The sequence below is a fragment of the Mustelus asterias genome, chromosome 8 (assembly GCF_964213995.1).
Source record: "Mustelus asterias chromosome 8, sMusAst1.hap1.1, whole genome shotgun sequence".
In the NCBI taxonomy this organism is placed as follows: domain Eukaryota; kingdom Metazoa; phylum Chordata; class Chondrichthyes; order Carcharhiniformes; family Triakidae; genus Mustelus; species Mustelus asterias.
The window spans coordinates 30,582,106-30,606,754 of NC_135808.1; positions in this window are offsets into that span (position 1 = coordinate 30,582,106).

The window sequence follows — 24,649 nt, forward strand, 5'->3', positions numbered from 1 at the left end:
CTTGATGCGATTTAAAATTTCCAACACGTCCTCTTTCTTAATGTCCACATAATCGATCTTTTCAGTCTGCCTCAATCCTGTAGTCCAACCACACAGGTTTTTTTCGACCGTGAATACCGAGGTAAAATATTCATTAAGCACCTCTGCTATTTCTTCCGGGTCTGTACAGCCTTCCCACCTTCACCTTTTTTTAGGTCCTATTCCTTCACATCTCATCCTTTTACTCTTCACATATTTATAGAACGCCTTAGGGGTTTCCTTAATCATACCTGCCAAGGCCTTCTGGTGACCCCTTCTGGCTCTCCTAATTTCTTTCTTAAGTCCCTTCCTACAAGCCGTATACTCATCTAGATCCCTATCATCGCCTGGCTCTCTGAACCTTTTGTACGCTTTCTTTTTCTTTCTCACTAGGTTCAGTGCAGCTTTCATGCACCACCATTCCCGTAACCTACCAACACCTCCCATTCTCATCGGAATGTTGTCATGCAGAACTCCACACAAACATTCCTTGAAAATCTGCCACCTTTCTTCTGTACTTTCCCTCGAGAATGCCTCCTTCCAATTTACGCCTCTAATCCCCTGCCTGATGGCTTCATATTTCCCCTTACTCCAGATAAACCCTTCCTAGCTTGCCTGATCCTATCTCTTTCTAATGTTCGCGTAAAGGAGACAGAGTTATGATCACTATCCCCAAGACGCTCCCCCAATGAGAGATCCGACACGTGTCCAGGCTCATGAGCCAGTACCAGATCGAGTACTGCCTCTCCTCGTGTCGGCTTATCGACATTCTGTGTCAGGGACCCCTCCTGAACACACCGAACAAACTCTTCCAATCGATGTTTGGGAAATTAAAGTCTCCCATCACGACAACCCTGTTATTCCTACATCCATCCAGGATCTGTTTCCCTCTCTGCTCCTCAACATCCCTGTTCCTATTTGGCGGCCTGTAGAAAACAGCCAGCAAAGTTATCGACCAATTCCCGCTCCGAACTTCCACCCACAAAGGCTCCGTCGACATCCCTCCACGGCTTCTACCTTCTCTACAGCTGTGATACTATCCCTGATCAGCAGTGCCACTATTCCCGCTCCCCCCCCCCCACCTCTTCTGCCTCCCTCTCTGTCCTTTCTGAAACATCTGAAACCCGGCAGCTGAAGTATCCAGTCCTGTCCCTGTCCCCAAATCTCCGTAATGGCCACCACATCACACTTCCAAGCATCAAACCACACTCTAAGCTCATCCACTTTGTTCACTACACTCCTAGCGTTAAAATAGACACATCTCAAACCTTTGGCCTGAGCTCTCCCCTTCTCCATCACCCGTCTATTCTCCCTCTTACACTGTGTACAATCCTTTTTTTTGTGGGCTAACCTCCTCGCTCTCAGTCACCTCATCACGATTCCCTCCCCCCAACCATTCTAGTTTAAAGTCTCCCCAGTAGCCTTAGCCAACCTTCCCACCACGATATTGGCCCCCCTGGGATTCAAGTGCCAGCCGTCTTTTTTGTACAGGTCACACCTTCTCCTAAAGAGGTCCTAATGATCCAGGAACCTGAATCCCTGCCCCCCATCCCCGCCCCCCCCCCCCCACCCCGCGCTCCAGTTCCTCAGCCACGCATTCATCCTCCACCTCACTCCATTCCTGCTCTCACCTTCCCGTGACACAGGCAACAATCCTGAGATTTCTACCTTTGCGTTCCTCCTTCCCTACTGTCTACCTAACTCCCTATATTCTCTTTTCATGACCCCTTCCGTCTTCCTACCTATGTCAGCGATACCAATATGTACCACGACCTCTGGTTCCTCTACCTCCCACCTATGGATATCTGGGACGCGATCAGAGACATCCCGGATCCCGACACCAGGAAGGCAGACCACCATCCGAGACTCCCGTCTGCCTCCGCAAAAACGCCTGTCCGATCCCCTTTACTGTTGAGTCCCCGATTAATACTGCCTCCCTCCTCCTTTCCTTCGCCCTCTGAGTTACAGGGCCGGACTCTGCTCCAGAGACACAGCGACTGCTGCTTCCCCCAGGTGTGCTGTCCTCCCCAGCAGTAGTCAGACAGGAGTACTTATTGTGAAGGGGCACATCCATCGGCGTCCTCTCTATCACCCGAGCTTTCTCCTTCCTGGACGTTACCCACTTGTCTGCCTCCTTTGGCACTGGTGTGACCACACGCTGATAGCTCCTGTCTATCACCTCCTCATTTCCCCTAACCAGACGAAGATCCTCGAGCTGCAGTTCCAGTTCTCTAACATGGTCCCTTAGGAACCACAGTTCGAAACACCCATTGCAGATATGGACGTCCGGGAGGCCAGGAGACTCCAGGAACTCCCACATCCTACATTGGGAACAACAGACTGGCCTCACACCCATAACTTCCCTTCTTATTTCAAGGAGCACAGAGAAACGTACTTAAGAATTAAACTTACTCCGCCTCGCCCTTTCAGCCTCTGCTCTTCGAGCCAAAGACCTTCAGCTCTCAATCTCCGTCCTTCTCCGCTGCCCGCTCTCAACGCTGCCCGCTGGATACTGCGGACTGCTTTTTAAACATCCCGCGCGCTGAAGAAAAATGTGGACACTTCCCCGAACACCCAGCAGCCTACTTCCGGGTTAGAGTTCAAAGTTTTTTAAATAAAAAACACCCACAAAAAAGTAAATTAAACTAATTTTAAAATATTATTTTTAAATTCTTTGGAGCCAAGTTGCAAGCCTCTTACGTACACTATTTACAGGTTGAAACCTGGCAAGTCCTCACGTACGATGTCAGAAACACTCGCTGCTGAATCATGCAAAACGCGGGATCTGGTGACCCATTATTTAGAACTGGTCACAGCAAAAATAGGAAACCCTTCGACTATGGGAATAAAGAAAAAGTTAAATCGCAGTGAATGTGTTTCTACAGTATATATGAAAAGTAAAAACACGAACCATTCCTCCATTACAGTTTGAGACAGGATAAATTATGAAGGGGAATAGACAAACAGTAGATTTGTTAAACCTTCTCTATATCTGTTTTTGAAGTCACAATCACAAATTGTTACTATTCCAGTCGAAGTTATTACTGGTCGACAAAGTCCACGAATGGACATGCCTCAAAACAGAGGAACACTTAATTTTTTTAAAGGAGGTTGGATAATCAGAGTCACTCCTCTCCCACTCAGCAGTTAACGACAAAAACAGTCTAAACATGAAACGTTTCACTTTTATACAATTCCCTTTCATTCCTGCGCATCTTCACAAGTGGACAGCGTGGTTGTCAAACTCCACTCCAGAAAGGACAGGTCTTTGAAACGTCTTCTACGCAATGCTTCTTTTCAACTGTTTTCAGTGAGGCTCCACTTCCAAAATGTCCAAGTCTCCTTTCAACATTCCTTGCCTTTAATTGCCAGCAGTATTCAAGATTTTACACAAACTCTCAGGTATGCAGTCATGCCTATAGAGTGCTTCTCTTTCACAGGCAGTGCCATGTTCAGCGCGAGCCAAATTCACCAAATCTGCGATTTTTAGATGTGTCTTTAATTTCAATACACATTGCCTTTTTCAATCTCAGTTATTTTTGTCGCTCAAGTCTAACATATTCCTGTTGCTTCATTACCTTTTAATTTCCCAGTTTTATAGAACGAGATATTTGTTAATATCTGGGGCTTGTCCCCCACCCCCCCGCCCCCCACCCTCCGCCCCACCATTATTTCATTGCCCTGCTTCTTCTTCTGGGAGAGTTCTTTCTTCATCAGCTGATCAGCTCCTACTGACATTACTTCAGTAAACCTGAAACAAAATGATCTCTCGAAATTAAATTTGGCCACTGACTGCTAAGTGAAAACTCAGTCCTTCTCTAAAATTCTTTCTCACGTCTCAAATTCTGAAATCAGAATGCAGACACAGTTGCCATTCATGCGAACTCCAATGGTTAACACCAATCTTATTAGATGTCTGACGCTTCTTTAAGAGAAACAATTCGTTAAACTTGGAATATCCTTAAGGAATACTTCTGCGACCTGCCGCAAGAAGGGAACAGAGATGCAATAAACGTGAAGAAGCTAAGGAGAAACTAGGAAAATAGATTATTAAATAACATTCTATATTTGAAATGATGGACATACGAGACAACAAATCCGCTATATCGTTCATTCTGCGGCTCTAAACCTTATGTCTGCGGAAATAATGCCAGCAGTAATACTTATTTTCCAAAATCAACAAGATGTTAGAAAGGTTTCAATACATTGTAACACAGGAAACAATATCGCTTTTCTGGGAATGCCTCGATCGAAAAAATCGGGAAATTCAGATCAATTAGCTGAACATCTTCAGGAAATGATTAGGGAAACTCACTGTCATTAGCGATACACTTAGAAAATTATAATTTATTTAAACAGAAAAAATGGACTTCACGAAATTGTATCAACAATATTATAGCAGAACAACAGATTTGGAGCCTTTGTATCTCAAAAAAACAATTGACAAGGTGACATATGAAATGAAGTAAGCAGAGTGGAAAGAAATTATTGGCTTCAAGGCATCCGCAGAACGACGTTCACGGCAAACATGAACTGAGATTAGCAATACACTAATAAATCTCGATTTGAACAGGGGTGCAGTTGTCAAGTGGTAATGGCTAAAATACATGTTTAGACCTGTCCCTGCCTCAAGCCGAAAGCCGCTGACTCAGTAATTTACAATCTAGATGAAGAACGTTGAGAGGAACTGAAAGTCACAATTCATGGTACGCTGGCATTACACAAATAGGTCTGCGTGCAAATTTGAGGCAAACAACAAAAACAGATTAAAATCATATGGGAAAGTTGAGTGGATCGCTGATCAGGTTGCCAGTTTGGGGTGCACAATGTTGGGAACACGGGAGGTTATTGTGGGATGAATTGAGGAGCCGCATATTTGAAATGACTAGGCAATGTTGTCTCCGAATGTTAAAAGTGATTATTGTGTTCGCATAAAATAAACAGAATGAATTATAATAATCATGCAGGCAACAATTTGAAAAGAAAACAAGTGATATGTTAGCCGACAAGAATCTTGAATAAATTGTCACGTTAAGGCTGTATTGGATTTTAGCCCAATATAGTTGACGCCCTGTGCATAGGTGTCACCTGCTTAACTAAGCACGAAAACATATTTATTTCAGGCGGGGCAGGAAAAGTAGGTTACATTTACTCCTCATGCAAGTGGATTGTCTTCGAATAAGAGTTTGCGTTGAATACATTTGTGGACTGGAGTTCAGAACTATAATAGCTGCTATCATCGAGCGTTCTAAGCTTGCAAAATCAATTTCATTGGGACATTATGAAGAATCAGTTTTGTCAGATTGGTCGCTCAGAGTAGCATTCCCAGCGTTAATGTTTGTTGTAGCAATAATATAAAATTCAGCATTTATTTTCAATTGATTCTCGGGATCATATTAGGCGAGGGTGTTTAATTTTCATTATTACAACATCGTGATTAGAATTAAACGGTTTCGACAAAGAATTGTGCTTTTTAGCAACATCAAAGAAATATCAAGAATTATATTTTTACAGTTCAATAAAAACATTCGAATACCAATTCAATTCAATACCACAGGCATATTTGCAAGCATGTTCAAACAGAAGCCAAACTGGTCCACTTCTCCATGGAGAATATGACTAAAATATTGTAAAACTGAAGAGATCAGTCACATCAAAACTCAATATTTTCCTGTCTTCTTGGACTGTTGCACTCCCGTTTCTTATTCTGCGGCAACTGGTAAACAATATAAGACATGATTGGTAGTGCCACGCAAAGTAATGAACCAACTGTGTAACTCAGCAGTGGTAGTTTCTGCAAAGCGCAATTTGCTTTGGAGAATTGCCTGCACTGAGTTTTGATTTAAGAGTGCATGATTTCAAAATAGACTTGATAGTTACGGAAACGTTTTGATTCAGGTAGTATGACTGATATTTCAATTTTGCAATTCAGTGAAACGAAAGAGTTGATTTGGAACATTTTCTTGAATAGCATTATATCATTGATCGCGCATCAGTATAATGATGAACAGTGGATTGAAACAAATAAGCGATGGGCATGCATCAAAAGGAAAACTTCAATGGTAATTATCGCTTACCAGGAACACAAATGAACGCAAGGATCGTGTAGTATATCTTCTTGACAATATGTAACGTTTGAATCATTTTCTGCAAAACAAACCAATGCTTCGTGCGGCCACTCACCTAAGTGTAATTATCTCTGAGGCACTGCAGTTCAGGCGCTTGCAATTTATGCGTTGTGGGATGTCCACGGGGACATTGCGATTGCAACATCATTCCTTTTCGAGCTTGCTCAGAATGCGAAACAAGTGAGTCATTCTAGTTCCACAAACTTAATCAGAGGCAACTTTTGTTCATGACGTTCAATTGAAAAAAAAACAAGTATAAGCATACATTCCTGAATATTTAAGCTGTGTTATCCGAGAAATGGTGCTGTTGCAACATTAGTCTGAACACAATGGCCACGATTCTCCCTTACGCGCCTACTACTGTTCTGGCAGGTCCGGCCAGGAGACGCGCATCTGCGGCCTTGAACGGCGATTTGCGCCTGCGCCGCGAACGTGAACGGTCTCCCAGATCCGGCCAACAGTCCCGCCAGAGCACACTGGAAACGGCGGGACGGCAGGTAAACAATTTAAATCAATTTTTAATCTATTTTAAATAGATAGATTTGTCCCAATAGAATCTCTCACCCGAGCAGGAGTACTTAATTCCGGCGGGGTTCATACTAACTCCCCACGTTCGGAAAGCTCGCGGGAGACCCCGCCAGAATTGAAGGGGGCACTCGGGCCCCCCTGGAGGTAGGGCAGCGGGTAGGGGGGTCGCGCACGCTGCGTCTGGGCACCCTGGCAATTCCAGCCTGTGACCCCGGCGCTGCCCAAGGGCAAAGTGCCCATGGCCGGCGGCACGTTGGCAATGCCCTTTGGGCGTCAGGCAGTGCCAAGGGGGCGGAACCTTTTGTCGGAAGGGCCTAGGGGCGATTAGTGAGGGTGCGGGGTCCCACTGCCACACTGCATTGGGATCGGTCTGGGTTGGAGGAAGGGCAGACATCAGTGCAGGCTGGGGAGGGTAGTCTGCCGAGGGGAGGGACTGCCGCCGGGGGCTCTGACACCGGGGGAGGTTCAGCGGGTGTGGGGGTGGGTCTACCGAGGTGGTGAGGGTGGAGGGATGCCACTGCTGGGGGATGGGGCCTGGGTATCGGGGCGCTCCTGGACAGGGAGGAGTGTCAGGGCTGCCCGGGAATTGCTGTGGGGGCCGCATTGGTGCCGTGGGGTGAGGGTGAGTTGGAGGGGCAGCACTGTAGGGATCCCGCGCTGGCCAGCGATCGGGCTGGCCAGCAAACAGGACTTTTACAGTTTGGGGGCAGTGCGCATGCGCAGAGCTCCAAAGATTTCAAACTCAAACGCGAATAAGCCCCGCCCCTGGGTTGTTTTAATGAGATTCACGACTGGGACCTCTTCGGTGCACAGAGTGCGGAGATTCAGGTGAGAAGCTGAACTGTCAGAACTCTCTCGATCTAGAACAGTTTTCTTGCCAATTCAGCACTTTTGGGAGAATCGGCTCCAATGTTTCACCATGTTTTTCACTGATTTCTTAACAGTTGCATTCTCATGGTGTTGCACTGCCGTCATAGATTTATAGTCAATGTAAAATACTTATTTTCAGGGCAATTTCGCTTTAATATTAACACGAACTACCCTCTGATTAATGGAGTAACAGTTATTCTATAGGAATGTAAATGTCAGGTCTTGTTGCTTAACAAATATACTTTAATGACACATACATTTTTTTTCTGATCTGTCTATGGCTTACTAAGGCGACCAATGTCTTCCAACACATATTAAAGTTTGATACATAACCAATTGAATAATTTCTTCAATGAACAGACAGTGTGATTGCTATGCTACTGTCAATTGTGAAGAGAGAGTGTGGGGTAAACTAGACGTGGTGTATAAGACCATAACACATAGGAACGTAAGTTAGAATATGGGCCCAGGAGTCACCTCTGCCGTTCAATGAGTTAATGACTGATCGAATATAAAAATCTTCAATTCTACTTTCTCGCCTTTCCTGCATGACCGTTGATTCACAAATTAAATAAAAGCATGCCTTTCTGACCTTTGACTATAATTAAAGGCTCAACAACCACAACTCATTGCAATAATGAACTGTATAGATTCACGGCACTCTGACAGGAGGAAGTCCTCCTCATCTCTGTCTTAAAATGGCAACCCCTTACTCTGAAGTCATGTTTTGTCCTCCCAAAATTGGTCCTCTCAGCGTCTACTTATCCAGCACCGTAACAATCGTTTATGTCTTCATATGGATGTCACTCATTCTTCTAATGAATACAGGCCCAACCTACAAAACATATTATCAGAAGAAAATGCCTCGAATCTCTGGATCAACCTCGTAAAACATCTGTGGACTGCCTTCAATTTCAGTAGAATGTTCTTAGAAAAAGGGGCCACAACTGTTTACATTGTTCAAACTTGACCTAACCAATGGCTTCGGTCGTATTCCTAAACTTCCCTGTTATATGCTTGAATATAGTACAATTGCATTTTTTTTATTTTATTGATTTGTTAAGAACGTTGAGAAAGAAGCAGCTCGGATGTTTGTTTACAAGGTGTTACGCATTTTGACACAAAATATATTCGGGATTCAACTGAAGCAGAACTGAGATGAGAAAATAGAAATTTCACTCTGAAGCTTGTCAAACTGTGGAATCTGCACTAAAATAGGGCGAATTTTCAACGATGGAATGTATCTACTTTTGTGCACAGGTGTGCCTGTGTGTATATTTTTGTGTGTGTCCCAGCCTCCGTATGTCTATGTGTTTGGGTTCTGTTCTGTGTGAGTTCAAAGTCAATCTGCGCCATTGTAGGTCCCACTTTTCTTTCCCTCTCAACTTATTATTTCTATCCTTGTTCTCACTGGGACCTACACTAAGAACTCCATAATTTGTATGTTGTTAAATAATCAAAGTCCCCATTTCAGTTGTATTTCCAGGACACACGTCTGTTAGGCAATAGAAGATAATTGCATGCTCAAAGTAAGGAAGGCAAAGTATCAGTGTGGTTGGCAGACTCACAATTTGTGAAACGCCTGCATTGTCGGATGAAGAGACCATGAAATCTACTTTGCTCGCATCAGTCATCTACTTTCTAATATGGTGTATCCAAACACAGGTCAACTGTAATTTCACACTTACCTCATAATTACCTTGAATGTGGGAGTCTCTGACGTAATATGGTTTGTTTTATCCTTCTGAACTTATTTAGGGATGTTTATTTTGTCATACCTCCCAAAGGCAGGACAATTTATGGTTTTATTCACTTCGTAAGCATCTTGTCTCCACGTAATCGACTTTAAACAGACGGGAAGAAGCTGTTCGCAAGTCTGCTGTACGTGAACTCAGACATTCATATATTTTCCCGACGGAAGAAGCTGAACGCCTGGGCTGCGGCTGTCCCTAAATTTGCTGGCTACTTTTCCAGGGCGGTGGGAAGTGTCGACAGAGACAATATATGAGAGGCTGTTCAGCGTGATGGACTAGGATATGATCACGACCGTTTTTAAATTTCTTGAGGTCCTGCACTGATCATACCAAACTGTGGTACAACAGAACAGACGCTTTCTACGATGCATCTGTAAAAGTTCGCGAGCATCGTAGTGGATATGCCGAATTTCATGAGCTACTGGAGAAAGTAAAACATATAACAGTACAACACAGTCCAGGCCCTCCGGCCCTCGATGTTCTGCCGAGCTTTTTTCCGAGACCAAGATCAAGCTATCCCACTCCCTATCATTCTGGTGTGCTCCAGGTGCCTATTCAAGAACCGCTTGAAAGTTCCTAAAGTGTCCGACTCCACTCTCACAGCAGGCAGCCCATTCCACACCCCAACCATTCCCTGAGTAATGTCCCTACCGCGGACATCCCTCCTATATCTCACTCCATGTTATGCGCCTTCGTAACAGCGACATACACCCGAGGAAATAGTCTCTGAACGTCCACTCTACGTCCACTCTATCTATCCCCCTCATCATCTTATAAACCTCTATTAAGTCGCCCCTCATCCTCCTCCGCTCCAAAGAGAAAAGCCCTAGCTCCCTCAACCTTTCATTATAAGTCCTACTCTCCAAACCAGGCAGCATCTGGTAAATCTCATTTGCACTCTCGCCAATGCTGCTACATCCTTCTTATCGTGAGGTGACCAGAACTGCGCACAATATTCGAAATGCGTTCTCACCAAGGTCCTGTCCAGTCGCAGCATAAACCCACGGCTCTTAATCTCAACCCCCCTGTTAATAAACGCTAACACACTATAAGCCTTCTTCACGGCTCTATCCACTTGAGTGGCAACCTTCAGAGAGCTGTGCATATGAACCCCAAGATCTCTCTGTTCCTCCACATTCCTAAGATCCCTGCCCTTGACCCTGTAATCCGCATTCAAATTTGTCCTACCAAAATGAATCAGCTCGCACTTTTCAGGGCTAAACTCCATCTGCCATTTTTCGGCCCAGCTCTGCATCCGAAAATGTCTCTTTGCAGCCTACAACAGTCCGCCACCTCATCCACTACTCCACCAATCTTGGTGTTATCAGCAAATTTGCTGATCCACCCTTCACCCCCCCCCCCCCAAGTCATTGATAAAAATCACAAATAGCAGAAGACCCAGCACTGATCCCTGTGGTACACTGCCGGTAACTGGTCTCCAGTCTGAAAAATTTCCATTCTACCACCACCCTCTGTCGTCTATGAGATATGATGTGGAGATGCCGGCGTTGGACTGGGGTAAACACAGTAAGAAGTTTAACAACACCAGGTTAAAGTCCAACAGGTTTATTTGGTAGCAAAAGCCACACAAGCTTTCGAGGCTCTAAGCCCCTTCTTCAGGTGAGTGGGAATTCTGTTCACAAACAGAATTTAGAAAGACACAGACTCAATTTACATGAATAATGGTTGGAATGCGAATACTTACAACTAATCCAGTCTTGAAGAAACAAAACAATGGGAGCGGTCACGGGCATTCGGCCTCTGATATTCGGGTAAGCGTTCTCCAAGGCGGCCTTCGCGACACACGACAGCGCAGAGTCGCTGAGCAGAAACTGATAGCCAAGTTCCGCACACACGCGGACGGCCTCAACCGGGATATTGGGTTCATGTCACAATATTTGTAACTCCCACAGTTGCGTGGACCTGCAGAGTTTCACTGGCTGTCTTGTCTGGAGACAATACACATCTTTTTAGCCTGTCTTGATGCTCTCTCCACTCCCATTGTTTTGTTTCTTAAAGACTGGATTAGTTGTAAGTATTCGCATTCCAACCATTATTCATGTAAATTGAGTCTGTGTCTTTATAAATTCTGTTTGTGAACAGAATTCCCACTCACCTGAAGAAGGGGCTTAGAGCCTCGAAAGCTTGTGTGGCTTTTGCTACCAAATAAACCTGTTGGACTTTAACCTGGTGTTGTTAAACTTCTTTCTATGAGATAGCCAGTTACTTATCCAATTGGCCAAATTTCCCGCTATCCAACACCTCCTTACTTTCTTCATGAGCCGACCATGGGGGACCTTATCAAACGCCTTACCATGTCGTATTCATGTATACGATATCAACTGGTCGACCTTCATCTACACACTTAGTTACCTCCTCAAATAATTCAATCAAATTTGTGAGGCAAGGCTTACCCTTCACAAATCCGTGTTGACTATCCCGGATTAAGCTGCATCTTTCTAAATCATGATGTGATGATGCCAGCGTTGGACTGGGGTAAACACAGTAAGAAGTTTAACAACACCAGGTTAAAGTCCAACAGGTTTATTTGATAGCTAAAGCCACATAAGCTTTCGGAGCTCCAAGCCCATTCTTCAGGTGAGTGGGAATTCTGTTCACTTTAAGATATAAACAATGTGAATGGAGAGAGCATCAAGACAGGCTAAAGAGATGTCTATTGTCTCCAGACAGTGAGACTCTGCAGGTCCAGGCAAGCTGTGGGGATTACAAATAGTGTGACATGAACCCAATATCCCGGTTGAGGCCGTCCTCATGTGCGCGGAACTTGGCTATCAGTTTCTATCAGCAACTCTGCGCCGTCGTGTGTCGTGCATGCCGCCTTGGAGAACGCTTACCCGAATATCAGAGGCCGAATGCCCGTGACCGCTGAAGTGCTCCCCAACAGGAAGAGAACAGTCTTGCCTGGTGATTGTCGAGCGGTGTTCATTGATCCGTTGTCGCAGCGTCTGGAGACCATGCACATCTCTTTAGCCTGTATTGATGCTCTCTCCACTCACATTGTTTATATCTTAAAGACTTGATTAGCTGTTAGTATTCGCATTCCAACCATTATTCATGTAAATTGAGTTTGTGTCTTTATATGCCCTGTTTGCGAACAGGATTCCCACTAACCTGAAGAAGGGGCTTGGAGCTCCGAAACTTGTGTGGTTTTTGCTACCAAATAAACCTGTTGGACTTTAACCTGGTGTTGTTAAAAGTCTTGCTGTCTTTCTAAATCGTCATAAATCCTATCCCTCAGGACCGTTTCAATTAACTGACCGACCAACGAAGTAAGACTAGCCGGCCTATAACTACCAGGGTCATTCCTATTTACTTTCTTGAACAGAGGAACAACATGCACCACTCTCCAGTCCTTTTTCTCTATCCCCGTGGACAGTGAGGACCCAAAGATCAAAGCCAAATGCTCTGCAATCTCACCACTTGCCTCCCAAAGAATTCTAGGATATATCCCATCTGGCCCAGGGAACTTATCAACCCTCATGTTTTTCAAAATTGCTAATACATCTTCCCTCAGAACATCTGCCACTTCCAGCCTATCTGCCTGTATCACACTCTCATCCACAAAAACACGGTCCCTCTCTTTGGTGAATACTGAAGAAAAGTATTCATTCATCACCTCTCCTATCTCATCTGATTCCATGCACACGTTCCCACTACTAACCTTGACCGGCCCTAACCTCACCCTGGTCATTCATTTATTTCTCACATAAGAGTAAAAAGCCTTGGGATGTTCCTTGATCCGACCCGCCAAGGACTTCCCATGCCCCCTCCTAGCTCTCCTAAGCCCTTTTTTTCGCTAATTCCTTGCTACCTTGTAACCCTCAAGTGACCCAACTGAACCGTGCTTTCTCATCCTTAGATGTCCTCTTGACAAGACATTCAACCTCCTTCGTGTACAATGGTTCCTTCACTCGGCCATTTCCTCCCTGCCTGACAGGGATATACCTATCAAGGACACGCAGTATTTGTTCCTCAAACAACCTCCACTTTTCAGTTGTGCCTTTCCCTGACAGTTTCTGTGCCCATTTTATGCTCCCTAATTCTTGCCGAATCGCATCCTAATTACCCCTCCCCTAATTATAAACCTTGCCCTGCCGTATGACCCTAACCCTCTCCATTGCAATAATGAAAGACACCGAATTGTGGTCACTATCTCCAAATTGCCCCGCCCACAAAGAAATCTAACACTTGGCCCGGTTCATTACCCCGTACCAAATCCAATGTGGCCCCACCTCTTGTCAGCCTATACACATATTGTGTCAGGAAACCCTCCTGCACACGCTGTACAAAAACTGCCCCATCCGAACTATTTGACCTATAAAGGTTCCAATCAATATTTGGAAAGTTAAAGTCACCCATGACAACTACCCTGTGACCTCCACACCTATCCATAATCTGCTTTGCATTTTCTTCTTCCACATCTCTATTACTATTTGGGGGCCGATAGAAAACCCCCATCAACGTGACTGCTCCTTGTCTATTTCTAACTTCAGCCTTTACATGCGTAAAGGTGCAAGTGGATTTTTGTTAGCTCTACAATCGGCGGAGAGGGACCAAGACATATTGCTGGTAACTTCGCACCAGAAAAAACTGAAATTCTGGACCATTTCCACTTCAGCTCCGTTGATGTAGAGAGTATGATAGAATCATAGATACCTTACAGTGCAGAAAGAGGCCATGTGTCCTATCGAGTCTGCACTGACCACAATCCCATCCAGGCACCACCCCCATAGTGGTACATATTTACCACTAATCCCTCTAACCTTCGCATCTCAGTATACTAAGGGACAAGTTTAGCATGGCCAATCAACCTAACCTGCGCATCTTTGGACTGTGGGAGGAAACCGGAGCACCCAGATGAAACCCACGCAGACACGAGGAGAATGTGCAAACTCCACACAGACAGTGACCCAAGTCGGGAATCAAACCCCAATCCCTGGAGCTGGGAAGCAGCAGTGCTAACCACTGTGCAACCATGCCGCCCTCAATGACAGGGGCATGTCCTCCACTACTCTTCCTGGAGTTGATGACTGTCTCTTTCATTCCTTGATATTCAGGGAGAGATTCACGTCATCGCACCAGTTCACCAGATGCGGGGGCGACTTTACCATCGATCTTCGTCCGTTTTCGAGAGCGAAAATTTGATAAAGCTTAAAGTGAGGCGAGTTATGCGATCTGCGCCCGCCTCTTCGCTGGTTCCAACTTTATCAAGGCCTGAAAACGGCCAAAATTGAGAACGCGCCGAAAGCGGGCGCGATGCCTATTTAAATGTATTTGCATGTATTAAAATCCACTTCCTAAGCTGCACACCCGACTTTATCACCGCATGGGTCAATCCGGAATTGGCCTTGAAGAGACATGCTCCATAACGGTCCAGTGCAGGATCTCCATCAGTGAGGATTAGTGAGGAGGTAAGTGGGTACCTTCAGACAGCTCCGTGTTGCCACCCTTTTGTGGTGGCTATTTTGTTTCTTTGTGTCGGGGGGAGTGGCTCTGCGAGTCTGCCGGGGTGGATGGGAGGGGAGCTGTCGAATACCAGGTTGGCCAAAGCCCGACTTGCAGCACTGACCTCGAGTCTTGCGAATGCTGCTGGGTCCTTGTGCATTCGGAACATTTGCTGAATGATGTGCACAAAGCCCTTGGAAATCGTAATGCTGCAACCTCAGATCTTTTCAAGGAGCTTTGTGGCTAAGGGGCATGTGGGTGCGGAATGGGGAACTGTGTTGCTGGGGGGCATGTGTGTTGGGAATTGGGGGTCTGTGTTATTGGGCGGCATGTGGGTGGGGAATAGAGGGTTTGGGTTGCTGAGGGGCAAGCCGGTGGCGGAAATGGGAAGCATGGGCAGTGTATGTTGCTGAGCTAGGGCCAAGAAGCGTTCCTTAACCCCATCCATATGTTTCTGCCCTTCCCAAATCCAACTCCCACTTCAGAGTGATGAGATGGCGTTTGCTATGAAATTGATTGATCTTGCTCTTCTTTTCGTTGCTGCTTGAGCTGAGAAGGAGGAGCAGGGGGACGAATTGCGGGCACAGGAGGACCAGGCCTTACCAATCGCAGGAGTAGAGGGATACGACCACCAGAGGCAGGAGGTGGCCCCCATTCGCCCGGGGGTGGAGAGGGGGGTCGCAGGAGAAGGAGGGAGTGGAGAACTTGGCAGTTCCACGCATGAATGTTGTTTGAACAGATGTCAGACACTGCGTGCCACCGATGGCTCCGCCTCCAAAAGGTGACTGCGCAAAACCTGTGCCACGTGTTACAGGAGTGGCATCTTCGGGGAGGGTGGGGGGAGCGGGAGTGTCATCTGCTCTCGGTGGTTGTCAAATTGAAGACCTCTCTGAACATTTGTGTCACTGACTCTTTCTAGACTCCCAGTGGAGAGAACTGTGGCAATTCCCAGTCACGTGTGCACACTTCTTTCAAAGCAGTGATCTGTGCCGTCGATGCTGGGGTGGCCAGAAAATCAAATTTCACATTCATCCGGCCCATCAGGAAGCCCGGGCTACAGGGTTTGCGGTCATTGTGGGGATGCCTAATGGGCAGGGAACCATTGACTGCACCCATGTTGCCCTCAAGGTCTCACTGCAGGATACACGACGATTCATCAATAGAAAGGAGTTCCATTCCCGAAATGCCCAAAGGGTGTCTGACCACAAAATGAACATGGTGCACGTCAGAACAGCCTGCGTGCCAGCTTCATTCTGAACAGCTCCAACCTACTGAAGGCCTTTATGGAGGCTGCAGAAGTGGCCCGTGTGAGTCATGGGTTCCCCACTTCAGACAGGGCTGATGGCGCCTGTGCAGAGACCTGTGACTGAGGCGTAGACCCCGTATAATGAGACCTAGGTAGCCTCCACTCTATAGTTGAGAGGTGTATAGTGCTTCTGAAAATGCGGTCATGTTGCTTGGACCGTTCTGGTAGGGCCCTACGCTACAGCCCGCTGATCTGTTCCCACATTGTTGTGGTGTGCCGTGACCACCACAACCAGTTACAGCAGAGAGAACTTTTGGCGGAGGAGGAGGACATGGAGGCCGACCAGCTGGACATCGCTGCAGAGGATGCTGGCCAGCAGGAGGAGGTAGAGGAGGAGGAAGAGGAGGAGGAGGACCACGCCGAGCAACAGCACCCAGATGCTGGCAGCTAGCATGTGGCTTGCGAGAGCAGCTAGGGAGGCCCTGACGATCAGGCACTTCACTAACTCGGGGTCTCTGACTGTGCACATGGATTCCATTCCACCCCCACCGCCCCCACCCCCCCCCCCCCCCACCCCGACCCGTTACCCTACAAATTCATTTTATCTACTGCATCATTGCCTCAACAGAGTGGTGGGCTTGGGAATGCTATGTGAGCCAGTTTCTTTGGCAGGCAGAAGTGTGATGACGACTCGGTAAGCACCATTAAGACGATGCCCTGTTTCAAACTAGTCTGACTCCTACCTGAGTTCTGCATGCACGCTGGCACCTGGCTTCTTGTCTGCGTAGTGGGAAAGCGATCTATAAGCACCCACGCAGGGCCCCGGAGTGGTTGGGGTGAGGGAGAGGAGGGAATATCCCATGGGTTCCGGGGTACCAATGGCCTACTTTGCTCAGTGACACAGGGTTGAGGGGCCTCCCCAACTGACAACAACATGAATCACCCCTCCAGCAATAGTCAGGGGAAGAGGATTCCTGTTCGTGGTAAATCTGAGACAAATTAGTCACAGGTGGGTGGTGAAAAAACATTTAATGATTACATTAAAGATGTATAAATAATATGTTCCAACATAAAAACGTGTGAACAGAAAACGTTAAGGTGCTTAAAAATCTATCTAACGAATGCAGCCCTTGCAGCCCTTCGCTCGTACCATCTCAGTGTAACTACAACTTCCTAACTTTACGTGACCTACGACTGTGTCTCAATATCTCCCCAGAATGTGCAGCGGAGGTGGAGGGAGTCAGCTGGCTACCACGTCCCATTGAATGTGATGCACTTGGTGGGCATCCTCTGGAGGCCCTGGACCTTGAGTGTCCTGTCTGGCTTCCATTTGTCTTGGATGTTTCCGGAACACGCTCTTCATCCCGCTGCCCCTGAGATGCCCGGATGTCGGGAAGGGGGCATTCAGAAGTTGTTGCCACAGCCATAGTCTCCTGGCTGGAAGGCCCTCGCATGGGCTCATGTCCTTCTTCCTCCTGTGGGATAATTGTGGGCCCCTGGATCACTGCATGGGACGGTCGTGTTTCTGCAGTGAGCTCCAGAAGCTCTGACATCAGCTGGTCCATGCGAGCGCGGAACTGCCCATGGTGGTCAAACCCTCAGCGATAGCCAACTGATTCAGGAGCCAACGGTCAAGGGCCTTAGCTAATGCCCTCTAAGACGAGGCCACGCTCTGCAGCCCCTCAGCCATGAAAATCTGTGACTGGGACAAGTTCTCAAGGGCTGCTGCCGTAGCCTGCTGTGTCTCAGTGCTGTCCCGCTCAGTCTCGTACAAGCTCTCGCGCCTCTCAGCCATGGGCTGCAGAATCTCGAGAAGCCTGTTGAGTCCCTCGGTCGTGGCCCATGGTGACTCAGTCATTTGCATTATGGGACTCCACTGTGGCCTTCTGTGACTCGGCCATTGCTTTGAGCCTGTCACTCACGGTGAGGGTTCCCTGCCCCAGGCTTTCCACCGCGATGCCACCCTAGCACTGTTGGCCTGGGAACCATGCAAGACTATAGCTGGTCTGCTGGAAAGCTTTTGGACTTCTCCCAACATCCTCGCACCTGGTCCAGTGTGGCCGTCAGCCCCTCCTACTTTGCTCGATTCCTTGGGTCTGTTACAGCATCTCCAGAAGATGTGGGAGAAGTGTTCTCAGAGGCGCAGCATGTGCTTGGGGTAAGCTGAGTTATCGCCTCCAGCTTGCGCCCGTATGCCAGAGGCCTCGGACATTCCTTCCTCCATCCGATGTTGATTATCAGATGTGGCGTGCTCACCAGATGCTGACCCAAAAGCCTCACGACTAAAGGAAACCACCAACGCTTCATTATGTGGGCTGGTGAGCTGTGAGATGGAAGCTGACGCCAAAACGATGCCACCCTCAGAGGTCACTTCACCCATAGCATCTGATGACTCGGCCGAGCCATCTGGGGTTGGATGGGCGGGGGCTGCAACGGGTTCCGCGATGCCAGATGGCCCCAGGGCCTCCGGATCTGCACCTATAATATAGGACACAAGGTTAACTGCAAGGGAGGGAGAGGAATCCGCTATGCAAATAACTTGATTTGCATTCCTCCATTGAACATAGAACAAAGTGCAGAGAAACTTTTATCACAGTAGCAGGCCCTTCGACCCTTCAAGCCTGCAGCGAACAGGCTGCCCAACTGAATTGTAACCCCCCACCCTTCCGGGGACCATAAGCCTCTCTTCCCATCCCATTCACGTCGCTATAAAGACGCCCCTTAAATGCTACTCTCGTATCTGCCTCCACGACTCCTCCAGCAGCGTGTTCCAGGCACCCATCACCCTCCGTGTGTAAAGAAACATGCCTCATACATCTCCTTTAAACCTTGCCCCTCGTACCCAAAACCCATGCTCCCTTGACATTGCCTCAGATTGAGCAAATGGTTGACAGGTGCTCAAATCCTGACTTCAGCCGGCCATGCTGTCGGTGACAGCTCGGATGTCCCCTTCCGTGGACAATTCCATAGCCGCTTTTCAAAGGGGGCAGAGGAACCGGAGGTTTGCTCACCAGCCCCTTTCTGCATCCTCTAACGGGAGCTATTGCCGGTATTGTCCGGTGCTGACAGAAGGAGCAATGAAATAAATTATGCCGTGACTTCTGCAGAGTATCAAGGCGTGACCCTCAGAGGGCAAGACCCGTGTTACACTTGGGGAGAGAGAGGAAGGAGCTGTTTGGTGGTCAGGGGCTGGAAGCATGCAGGATGCAGGGGTGGAGGGATGTGGGGTGATTTGGAGGAAGATGCGAGATGGGTTATGCACTCACTTGCTGTCCCGACGAGGTCATTGACCATTTTGCAGCTGCCCTGTTCTGGGCACCAGTGCCATGACACTGAACGATGTACCAACTGCCGACCAGGCTGCATTACTGTCAGCCCCCCTGAGTTTGCATCTTGCTGGGGAGGAGGGTGGCACATCTCGCCTCTGCCGCATCTAGCAGCCTCCCGAGGTCGCCCTCAGTGAATCGCGGTTCTGGGCATTTGGCCATTTTTTTTCCTGCAGTGCCTGCCTGCTTACCCATCTTTGGTGATTTTATGGAGCTGTCCTTTGTTATTGCAGATCAGCTGCAGGCAGGTTGACAGTGCACTCCACTGGGAGACATACTGTAATAATAGGAACGCATATGTGACCAGAGAAAGTGTTCTCTCAGGAAAGGAAATGATTATTCTGCCCACAGATGTGGTCCAAGTGGGCCAGACCTCAAACAACGAACAGACGGAGTCCAGGAAAGAGATATTTTACATGTTTTATTCTGAGTGCTGGCGGACTTGAGACTCGAAGTCTTTCGGATCCGTTTTGTGGGAGCGTTTCGAGCCCACCCCCACCCCAGCCATAGGCAATCTGCCTGCAAAAATATCAGCGGTTCCGAAACTCGCTGAAGAAGCCTGTGGACGTGGCGTAACGTGCCCGAAACACTGGAGCTCCGATTGGAGCCACCAACCGTACATGCGCAGGAAAAAAAAATAGAATGCTTTTCCCCTGCCACATCTCTCCCGGGCCGGCTCATGCCTCCCTCTGGTCACCACGGGTAGTGTCCCGCGAACAATACTGACCCCCTCATCCCCCCACCCCACGCCACGCGGACCGATCGCAGCCCCCTCTCACCTCCAACCCACCGATCACAGGCAGAGTATGCATTCCAGCAAGTTGCATGCAGTTTGCTTGTTAGCATTGAGGGCAAGGCAAAGTGAGCACTTCCAGATGCGCTAATGGAGAAGGAGGTGCATCAGTGCTTTTATGATGATTGGGAACAGGGGATTGAAACAGAGGTGCAATACAGCCATCGGAGTCAGAGTGAGATGTGGGCCCTGTGCAGGTGTGGGAGAGGGGGCGGGATCAGTGTGTATCAGATGGGTGGGGGAGGGGCTGAATATGCCTGAGATGGGTGGGGGGAGGGCTGCGGGGCCACTCTGCAGAGATGGGTGGAGAGAGAGGGGCGGGATCACTCTACCTGGGATAGGTGTGGGGAAGGGGAGGGCTACCACTCTTCATGCGATCAGTGGGGGGAAGACGGCACTGACACTCAGACTTAGGTCAGTGGGTGGAAAAGAGAGGTCGCTGCCATTCTGCCTGTGATCGGTGGGTGGGAGGGTAGTGGGGGCTGCGATCGGTCTGCGTGGCGTGCGGTGGGGGGATAAGGGGTTCAATGCTCTTCATGGGGCAATACATGTGGTGACCAGGGGAAGGCATGATCCGGCCCGGAAGTGATGTGGCAGGGGAACAGCTTTCTATTTTTTTTCCTGCGCATGTACGGTTGGTGGTGCTCCAATCGGAGCTGCAGTGTTTCGGGCATGTTAAGTCCCGTCCACAGGCTTCTTCAGCGAGTTTCGGAATCGCTGATATTTTTGCAGGCTGAGTTCCTGTGGCTGGGGTGGGGGGTGGGCTCGAAACGCTCCTATAAAACGGATCCGAAAGTCTTCGAGTTTCAAGTCCGCCAGCACTCAGAATAAAACATGGTAACATTTATCTTTCCTATTCTCCGTGTCATCATTGTTTGAGGTCTGACCTACTTGGACCACATCTCTGGGTAGAATAATTATTTCATTTCCTGAGAGAACTCTTTCTCTGGTCACATATGCGTTCCTATTATTACAATATGTCTCCCCTTAAATTTCCATCAATAAATTTTAATATGTCCATAAGTCTTTCATAGAACATAGAACAGTACAGCACAGAACAGGCCCTTCGGCCCACGATGTTGTGCCGAGCTTTATCTGAAACCAAGATCAAGCTATCCCACTCCCTATCATCCTGGTGTGCTCCATGTGCCTATCCAATAACCGCTTAAATGTTCCTAAAGTGTCTGACTCCACTATCACTGCAGGCAGTCCATTCCACACCCCAACCACTCTCTGCGTAAAGAACCTACCTCTGATATCCTTCCTGTATCTCCCACCACGAACGCTATAGTTATGCCCCTTGTAATAGCTCCATCCACCCGAGGAAATAGTCTTTGACCGTTCACTCTATCTATCTCCTTCATCATTTTATAAACCTCTATTAAGTCTCCCCTCAGCCTCCTCCGCTCCAGAGAGAACTGCCCTAGCTCCCGCAACCTTTCCTCATAAGACCTACCCTCCAAACCAGGCAGCATCCTGGTAAATCTCCTCTGCACCCTTTCCAGCGCTTCCACATCCTTCCTATAGTGAGGTGACCAGAACTGCACACAATGAAGTTTCAGTGAAAACATATTGTTTCATTTTCATTACTTTTTTGCTTCTCGCCTGTTCATTTGTTAATTAACGTCATTTCTTTCCTCGAAAATTGGCACATTTTTGATTACCACATTTTTTTATTCGTTCACTTTCAATACGACCATATCCCTTTATTTTCATGCCTGTGTGAGACGCCGTATGTGTCACGAAATATCCCAAGAAAAGAACTGGTACCCTTTTTTTCGATCGTTAATACTTGTCCCTCACCTAATCGTTATAGAAATACTATTTCAGAACGTTAGCGTACTCATGGGTCTTCTCACATTTTTAAAAGATTTCTTTCACTTTAGCAATCGCGGTATTAACTCCAACGCAATTCACTTTGTCTTGCAAATATCTGATTGGCATTCTCCTGACTTACCTGGACTTTAAATGTTACACTTCTGGGACAAGCTCATACTCGTTCAATGTATGTGTAATGTACTTAGTTGCATTCGGTATTTTCACCGTTGAGAAACTACTGCAAACATTCATTCCTTTACCTGACAGAAAAACTTTCCAACATTAACAGCGATGAATTGACCATTACAGCTCCCTTGACAAATCAGGCGTAACATCTTTCAATCTATAAAATCAATATTATTTTCGGCACTAAATAAGGATGATTAGGTTAATCAAATTCTTTAGGGGAATGAGGATACTCATCTGAATTGGACACAACAAAAATGAAGCAGGGGTAGGCCACATTCTCCTAAAAATTGCCCCGCCATGCAAAACGATGGCTGATCTATGCCGGCCTCAAACCTGTTTTTGTGCCATTTCCACATATCCCTCCATCCCTCGAGCTATCAAATATTTGCAGGTCAAATAGGATGGCGGAATATAATATTAACGGTAGGACTATTGGCATAGTGGAAGATTAGAAGGATCTTGGGGTTCGAGTTCATAGGATGCCCCAAGCAGCTGTGCAGGTTGAGGCTGTGGTTAAGAAGGCGTATGGTGTACTGGCCTTCATCAATCGTGGAATTGAGTTTAGGAATCGTGAGATAATATTGCAGCTATATAAGACCCTGATCAGACCACACTTGGTTTACTGTGCTCAGTTCTGGTCGTTTCATTACAGGAAGCCATAGAAAGCGTGCAGAGGAGATTTACAAGGATGTTGCCTGGCTTGTGGAGCATGCCTTATGAGGATAGGTTGAGTGAGCTCGACCTCCTCCTTGGAGAGATGAAGGATGAGGGGTGACCTGATAGAGGTGTATAAGATGTTGAGAGGTATTGATCGAGTAGATAGTCAGAGGCTTTTTCCCAGGGCTGAAATGGTTGCCACAAGACAACACAGGTTGAAGGTGCTGGGGAGTAGGTACAGAGGAGATGTCAGGTGTAAGTTTTTCACTCAGAGGGTGGTGGGTGTGTGGAATGGGCTGCCAGCAACGGTGGTGGAGGCGGATTCGATAGGATCTTTTAAGAGACTTTTAGATAAGTACATGGAACTTAGTAAGATAGAGGGTGATAGGTAAGCCTAGTAATCGCTCAGTTTAGGGACATGTTCGGCAAAACTTTGTGGGCTGAAGGGCCTGTATTGTGCTGTAGTTATTCTATGTTTCTATTTTCCCCCTTCATTTTAAACACTTCTAATGACTCGAACTTCGCCATCCTTTGTGGCAGAAAATTCCAGAGATTAATTACCATCAACGAGAAGAAAATTATATGTTCCCCTTCTTCAAATAACCTGCACATTAATTGTAGCTATGTCCCCTTGTTTCAAACTTTCCCATTCGTGACGTTTTCACCATCTACCCTCGAGCTGCCGCAGGATCTTATATGTTTGACAGAGGTGACTTCTAAACTAGAATGAATATACGACCAGCCTATTGAGGTCTCCCTTCATAGGACAGCAATCTCATCCCAGGTATAAGCCTGGTGAATCTTCTTTGCACTGCTTCGAATGTTATTACAGCATTTATTAGGTTAGTGGACAAAATGGATCGCAGTATTGCAGAGGAGACATCCCCAATACGTGTACAATGGCAAAAAAGAACCTCCCTGATTCAAAATCCAACCCAGTGCAATGAAGGACGAAATGTCATCGGTCTTCTTAATTATTTCTTGGACATGCCTGCCAGTTTCCTTTGTGATTCATGCGCTGGAACAACTAAATCGGTCTGGACTTGACTCACCTGTAGGGGCGATTCTTACTATTCCGCCTGCAATGGGAATTGAAGGGAGGGTTGGAAAAAGGAAATGACCGTGGACCTCGAGCGGGATTTTAAGGTTTCGGGACGAGAGAGGACATAATGTTCTGCCCGTAGTCTCTCTCTATTCACACAATATTCTGCCTTCTGATTGCTCCTCTCAAAGTGCATGAGCTCCCACTTCCTCTCATGAAACTAAATTTGTTTTCGCCCAGTTCCCCAAGCTATTTATATTCCATTGCAGATTCAAAATACCCCCACATCCATCTATCATCGTTTGATCACCAAATTTGGAAACCGCCCATTCTGTTCCTTTCTCCTGTTCATTAAACAGATAGTGAACAACTGGGGTCCTGGAGTTGATCACTTTGCTGCTCCACTACTCATATCTTGCCACTCGGAAAATGATACATTGTTTCCAACTATCTTTTGCGATGCGATAGCCAGTTTTCGATCCATGCTAATACACTTCTTCCAATTCCATGGTCCTTTACTTCATGCTTCAGTATCTAATGCGAGACGCTGTCAAATGTATTTTGGAAATCTGAATACACTGCACCTCCAGGTTACCCTTTATTTCCCTTCCTGTTACATCCTCAAATGTTCAAGTAAATTTCTCAAGCATAATTAAACTTTGTAAAACCATGTTAACTAGACTTGATTATATTCGGCTTCCCTCAAGGAATTAACTCTTTGACAATTGATTCCAGCGGCTGGCCAAAAATATATATTAAACTAACGTGCATATAAATTCCCTACCTTTCTCCCATTTTGAGCAAGGGATTCACA